Genomic DNA, 7,446 nt, shown 5'->3' with positions numbered 1-7,446 from the left:
CACCCATTGACCCGTCCATAACATACCCGACGCGCCGGGTATTGTCACTGAGCTGCATATTTTTTAAATGGAAACATTTCCCATAAAATTTCTACATTATATTCTTGCCAGTACGACAGCATACCAAATATATTTTGGAGAGAGGAGTACTTACAAAATTAACACAAACTGGTGTAGTTTAATTTTCCATTTAATTTTTCTAAACCTCTTTCAGAACGCAACTTTTGGTTACGTTGCACTTCACTGTCAAGGAAAAAACCACACCAAGGTGGCTTTGTATCTTTATTATGATTTCCATTATCAGTAAAAAGAATCACACTTGGACAGGTCTCTTGTGGGTATTTGCTCATTTACCACCTATAAAAAACAAGATACAATTTATAACTTTTACCTGTGCTGTAAATTTTTCAAATCAGTTTGTTTTCACTTTCAGAGTTGTTTTTAAAAGGATCACAAGCACACCACCCACCCCTCAGTCCCTATTCCTACCCTACAACGGTACAGCCAGGATCCCATATCAACCCCCCAACATAACTTACCATAATACTCCTATACTACAATACAATCATTTTTATATTTTGTACAGACAGACTAGATTCAAACATCAGATCTCTGACTTTTTGGTCCACTTCATGCCCACTAGGCAATGAAAGCAATCATTGCAAATTTCCTTATATTTGTTGATCTAATTTATTGCTGCTCTCAGATTCCCCCTAATCCCCTTTGATAAAATTAAATTGGTTTAAAAAAATTACTGGTTAAAACAAATTAAAGCAGACGTAGAAACTGAGCCATAAAATTACTATAATTTTAGAATGAGGATATTGAAATATAACTATACTATTAATATCCATATGTACTATTGTAAAGACAGTGAAACTACTTAAATTAACCTTCATTGTCAGACAAAAACCTTAAAACATCTAAACACAGGTCAGTGAGGATATTGCCAGTTTAGCTTTTGCCAGCAACCACTCTGCCTCAAAAATATAGAAGATAATAACAATAATAACAAAACCAACCTCTGTCAATTCAATAACCACACCAAATTCACCTTCAAATTTGTTTCGACACCTTACGGTAAAATTTTGCCAACAGCATAAATTCAACTCAATGCTTTGAAGTACTTCTATCATTAAATTTTTATCCCTTGAGTCAGAATTTTCAGGTGTATCACATAGAATTCCACCAGAGATTTAAAATGCACTTTACCTTTTGCAAATATGTGCATCAGTTCCAAAGATATTTCAGTTTGAAAACTATAAATATGCAAATGAGGTGACTGATGTTGTCATACACTCAACCCAATATTACATCAGGTTGGTAGGCTTATAGTTAGAGCTACAGGAAACACACCTATGGCTATAAAAATTATATACAGCCTCTATTTTCCTGTGGCAACTCACTCTTTTCCAGTCCCCTCTAACCTGATTTCACTAATTCAGTGATTTTCAGCTTGAAAAATGTTAAACGAGGCTACAACTTCAACCTTGTATATTAATATGCTTTCTGGATTGTGCTGATGAGGTACCACCCTTGTGAGATAACTTTAAGAATTCCTAGGAATTCCTAGGAATTTCCTAAGAATTCCTAGGAAAAAATTCCTAGGAAAAAATTCCTAGGAATTCCTAAGAATTCCTAGGAATTCCTAGGAATCTAAGGCGTGAATTTTCACGGTAATTCGGACTCGGAATTCCTAGGAATTCCTAGGAATTCCAAGTTTACATAGAGCTGATTTGGAATTCCTAGGAATCCCTAGGAATTCCAACTGAAATATACTCACCTTGAAAATTCCTTAAAATTCCCAAAAATTCCTAGGAATTTCTGGGAATAACTTGGAATTTGTAGGATTTTTTGAGAATAGGTTGGAATTTTTTGGAAAATCTGAGAAAAACTGGGAATTTTGTATCATTTGTAGGTCAGACAAAATTTTGATGATTAATGCCCGGCATTAAAATAACAAATAAAGTCACTGATATCACATCAAACAGGTTTTAAATCAATGGTTTATTACATTTGCTTTCATGAATTTATACATAAGATTAACTATCCTGTTTCTTTTTCATTACATCAAGAATCAAAAGCAAAACTGAAAACAGATATGATGGTCAAACTTTTACATGTTTGATAAAAAGAGAACTCTTTCAGATAATTTACTTACTTTTTTGGTTTAGAAATCCAACAATTTTCCATTCACAAGATTGTAGCTTAAATTATTGTTATTATGTGGAACAAATCTGGATTTTCATGATTGTAAGGAATCAATGGTAAGAACAAAACTGAAACACTCCTTAAAATTAAAAAAGGCTGAGTTTGGGCAAACTTAGCTGCTGTTCAGTTATTTCTGTTGATTCTGCAGCTTCTTTTGTTGCCCTCTAATTAGGGTGTCAACAGCTAGCCTCTTAATCGTCATCTTTGTTGTATGACACCTAAAACAAATTTTAAAAAAATACATTACATTGCAATATATATGAGGTACTGTAAGACTGAGATCCAAATGTTTATGTGCTCACAGTTTAATACATGGAGCTAATTAAGACCTGACTGTAAGCTGGTTGAAATGTTAAAAGAGAAGACTTGATAATTGTGAAGGTGCTTGTATACTATTGATAAATATGTTACATAAATCTTGAGCTTACAGTTGATTAAATCAAGGTTTTCCTTCTTCTGTCAGTGTATCAACAACTCTCGAATTAAAGGATATATATATCACGGTTTTTAGCCAAATTTAGACATTAGAAATATTAAAAAAGACACTTACAACATTAAAGGAACATTTAAATAATAGAGTAAACACAAAGGAATATACGGATGGACAAAAATTGAAGATCAACACGGATTGCCATACAGTCAGGCTGAAACACACAGGAGACACGTATCAGACTCATGCACACTGTGGCTGCCTCGTCGGAGTTTTTGTGAAGAACTTTGACTGGGATCAGAGAGAACTGCTATATTTGTTTCGTTTGAACAAGTGTGGCGAGAGAAACTACTTGTTATTCGCAAATCAAATTGTTTAGGCACGCACTGACTGGGCAACCTAAATTGTTTCAACTTTGCTTTAGCCAGAATTAATTTCATACCATGACTGAGTGACCCACTCGTGTATGATTCGTGATGATAAAGTTCATTGAAAAGCTTCTGTCTAAATACAAGAATTTACTTTGTATAATATAAGGTTACTTGAATTCGATTACTCACCAAATAATTTTGTATACGGCTAATCTGCCCTTTGAATTTTTCCCCGTTGAAACATCCACAGTAAGACTTTCCTTTAGCTCCAAATCTTCGCCAAGAATAACTTGTTTCTCGTTAATGACACTCACCCTGTTTTCTTCTGGTCACAGGACCGCAGCAAAAACCATTTTGATATAATTTTGGAAGTGAAATCTACTAAAACGCACGAGCGATCAACCGTTAACGCTGAATTCAAAGATGGGCGCCAAAAGAGAATGAATAACGCGATCTTTGTCACGTTCAGTCACGAGGATAGTCAGGTGAAAATTGGCGTGCTGTGATTGGTTCCGTTGATCAGTTGAGGAGAGAATGGAACTGGAGAAGAAGGGGAGAGAGACTGGCAACGAGGCTGCCGGACCAGTCGCTTTCGATGGCAAGTCTGTTTCCCTTTCCACGCGATTTTGGTGGTCTTTTGAAAGTTGGGTCTTGCTTCAAAAGGAAAAAAACTACACAGACTTTTTAGGAAGAAATCAAGGAGGAAAATGGAACGTACTTTAACTGGTTGATCTGTTCTCGACGGTTGTCAAGATAACAAAGGATCGTGAGGCACTTAAATCAAGTTCACTGCAAAGGTAAGGAATCCAATTTTATAGGGATTTTCTGTTATGATAAGCTATAATTGTAAATAAATCAAACTAAGCGATGCATTGTGTGCTCTTTAAAAACCCCAAACGCCGAAATTCACCTGAAAAGTTTCAAATCGACTTAAGGAAACGAGATAAATTCTGCGAAATAAGCTTAAGCTTGTTGTATTAGTCCACCAAATCTATTTTGAGAGCCCACATGTTTCAACACCCAGTCAGCACAATGCAGCAAGTATAAATTTGCAATGCTTGTCATTTTTTCCTTTGAATTATTTATAAGGATTAACATGATATGAGATCTATAGTCTTTTCAATACATCAAGATGTAGGTTTTTTTATTTGCATTGTCATTTATTTGTGTCAGTTATTTATTTGTTTCCCACTGACTCAATCTTTTTGATTCGTTTGATTTTGTTGTGTTATGAATTAAAGTGACCGCAAGGACAAGGAAATACAAGAAACATATTGATGATCCCACTATGCCCATACCAAAATCTACAAGATTCGACCACAAAAATCGCTTAAAGCAGTCTTCACAGGCCTGTTGATGTCATCTCCCTCTCTTGCATCACTTTTTGCTGGAGATCATTTCCAGCACCATGAACAGAACACCTCAGAGTCTTCGGCTCACCTGAGTGAGATGGCTGTTGGCAAAAATGTTGTGGATGACTTTGATGGATTGTGGAGTCAACCTTTATACAAGAATTGAAGCTTCACAGCAGCATTTGATGAAATGGAGTTGCATATACCTGAAAAGACTACAGAAATACCAACTGATGTAATACACAACAACTCAGATTTGTCCACAGACAGTGATTCAGATAATGATGTTGAAGTTTCTAGTTCTGACTCCTCTGAAGAATTTGAGAACTCTGACACTGACGGCCATCCACTTGACTCCCCTGATGAAAGTGAAACTAATGGTTCCTAAGAAAAAGACATTTTCTGCCAAAGAATATGTCTGTACGGCTATTCTGGCCTTAATTTCAAGACATTGTATGACAATGAGAGGCTGCTAAAGATATCATTGTTTTAATGAAACTACCGGTAATTTGTCCAGAGAATGTCACAGTACAGTTTTACAAATGTACAGCAGGTGTGTGGAAACTGTGAGCTTTTCATTTATGACATCTGAGAGAGATGTCTTCCTCTTTTTCCTAAATTCAAAAAGGATCAAGTCAAAAATTGTTCAACAGTGGGCTGTGATGGGTATGTGTGTGAATCTACAATTATATTAAATATATACATGCATATATATACTTTTGGTTTTATTGGAATTGTAAATAATATATATTCATTTATGCTGACAGGAATTTTTTGCTTAATCTATTTATCAAATCTAAGAGCATCCATTTTTCTATCAGTTAAACTCTGGGTGTTTGATTTAAGGGTCCATATGGGCACATATACACTAACAAATCATGTTGGATCTAAAAAGCAATGTTATCAGTGCTATAGTTTTATGTTGAGTTGTCAGACTTAAACTGGAATTAATGTACATTTCTTTGGAAATAATTACCTTGGAGCTTGACAACAATAAAAAAGGATGGAACTACAGAGAAATGATCCTGTTGATTTTTACTAATGTACGGAAATTGATTCATGCACTGAGTTCATCTTTAATTTTGACACTTTGGAAATTTATAGAAATTTCCAACAATATTTCATGTGTTTTAGCTACTCCCCAAAACTCCTAGATATTCCAAACACATTTTTTAAAGCACTCTGGGAAATAATAGGAGTTCCAAGGATTATTCCCAATAATTCCCAGTCATACTTTTCACTATTCCCAAATATTCCCAGAAATTCCAAGGTCTTGGATTAAGCATAATTTGCATGGCTTGGAATAACTTGGAATTCCTAGGAATTCCCAATAATTCCCAGTCATACTTCCACTATTCCCAAATATTCCCAGAAATTCCAAGGTCTTGGATAAAGCACAATTTGCATGTCTTGGAATAACTTGGAATTCCTAGGAATTCCTAGGAATTCCTAGGAATTCCCAGACTACTGGGAATTTATTTCGCAGGGGCATTGGCAAATATCAAAATGGAAAGCCAAAGGTGCTCAGAAAAGCCTATATCAGGGAAGGTTGAAACCCAGTATGTTGCCATGGTAACAAAACTGTTATGCTCATATTATGGAGGACATCTGCAAATTTCATCATAATAGCATTTTATGCACTGTCCCCAAGAGCCCACGGTCCCTTGTATCTGGACAATAGTTCAAAAATTGTCTGGGGTGGATGATCTAAATGGTAGGTGGGAGACTCCCAGAATATTGAGAAGAATGACTGTATAACTATCTCTTTGCAGGTTCTCATTAGACACTAACACTACTAACACGACTGAGTTTGGACAATATATATTTTGTTTTTTGGATACATGTATAAAGGAGAAGGTCACTCCAAAAAACATATTACATTTTATGTCAATGCTAATGTAAACCTTGCACTTAGGTTAGCCAATCACAGAAGTTTCAGGGTCTAAAGTGCAGGTTTTCCTTATGAAGTTCGCCTCCAAAGAAGCACCCAGGCCAAGTTTTCATGACATCATTCCGTCCGAGAGATTTTGTCCTAATGGCTTCTCACAAGCTTTTGACTACCACTCTGGGTTATGGCTGCTCTTGAGACATATTATTTTGAGCTAAACGTGCTCCAAACTCCAAAATAATAGCATTGAAAATAGTGAAGAGGATAATCGATTGGAAAAAAATAGATTTTGCTGACCTTGTGACAGATGCCAAGTCAGTTGCAGATTCTTCTCCTAATCCTGCCAATTTTGAGTTGGACAGAATGAAGTCACATGAACACAGCCTGCAAAATGAAGACAGCTGCAAAATGGTGGCCTCCGAAGTCGCTTCTTAATTCCGAGACGAAGCTCTTAAGGATAGCAGCTGGCACTTCAGAGGCTGAACCTTTGGTGAGTGGAAAAGCTGAATATTCACTTATTTATTTATTTATTTATTTATTTTATTTATTACGATTTACTCCAATACAATACAAATACATTGTGAATAATTAAGATAACCAACTAAAAACAAACAAACAAACAAAAAGCAGTGGAGAAGGGGACAACCAATAGCGCAATGGCACCATACTAGGGATGTCCCCACTTATTAAAATTTAAAATATATATACAAATATACAAATACAAATACAAATACAAATATACAAATATTCTAATTATCCATAAGATAACTTAAAACATTCCTTTTAAAAGTTCCAATACAATTTGCTTTTCTAATGTGATTAGGTAAACTATTCCATTCATTAACAATACGGTTAAAAAAACTAAATTTAAATCCACCACTTGCTTAATAAGTGAAGACAAAAAAAGCAAGCTTTTTGGAGTGACCTCCTTTTAACTAAAAACATGTTAGCTAAATGCAACAAAATGTATATTAAACCTGAGCCATGTTCAGTATGATCTACATCTACATCTACATTTATTTAGTTGATAAAGTCCTGCAAGACATCACATCAACTGTACCAAACATATATGCACATTGATGCATAAGCTAGACAAAAAGGATAATTAAAAAATAATTCTTAAGTACAATTTACTTTACTCATTTCACGTGTTTTATTACAAAATTTATTACAAAATGATTTATTAGGATTTAT

This window comes from Orbicella franksi, chromosome 1 (assembly GCF_964199315.1).
Source record: "Orbicella franksi chromosome 1, jaOrbFran1.1, whole genome shotgun sequence".
NCBI lineage: Eukaryota > Metazoa > Cnidaria > Anthozoa > Scleractinia > Merulinidae > Orbicella > Orbicella franksi.
The sequence above is the reverse complement of the archived record's forward strand: the minus strand, read 5'-3'. Positions refer to the sequence as shown.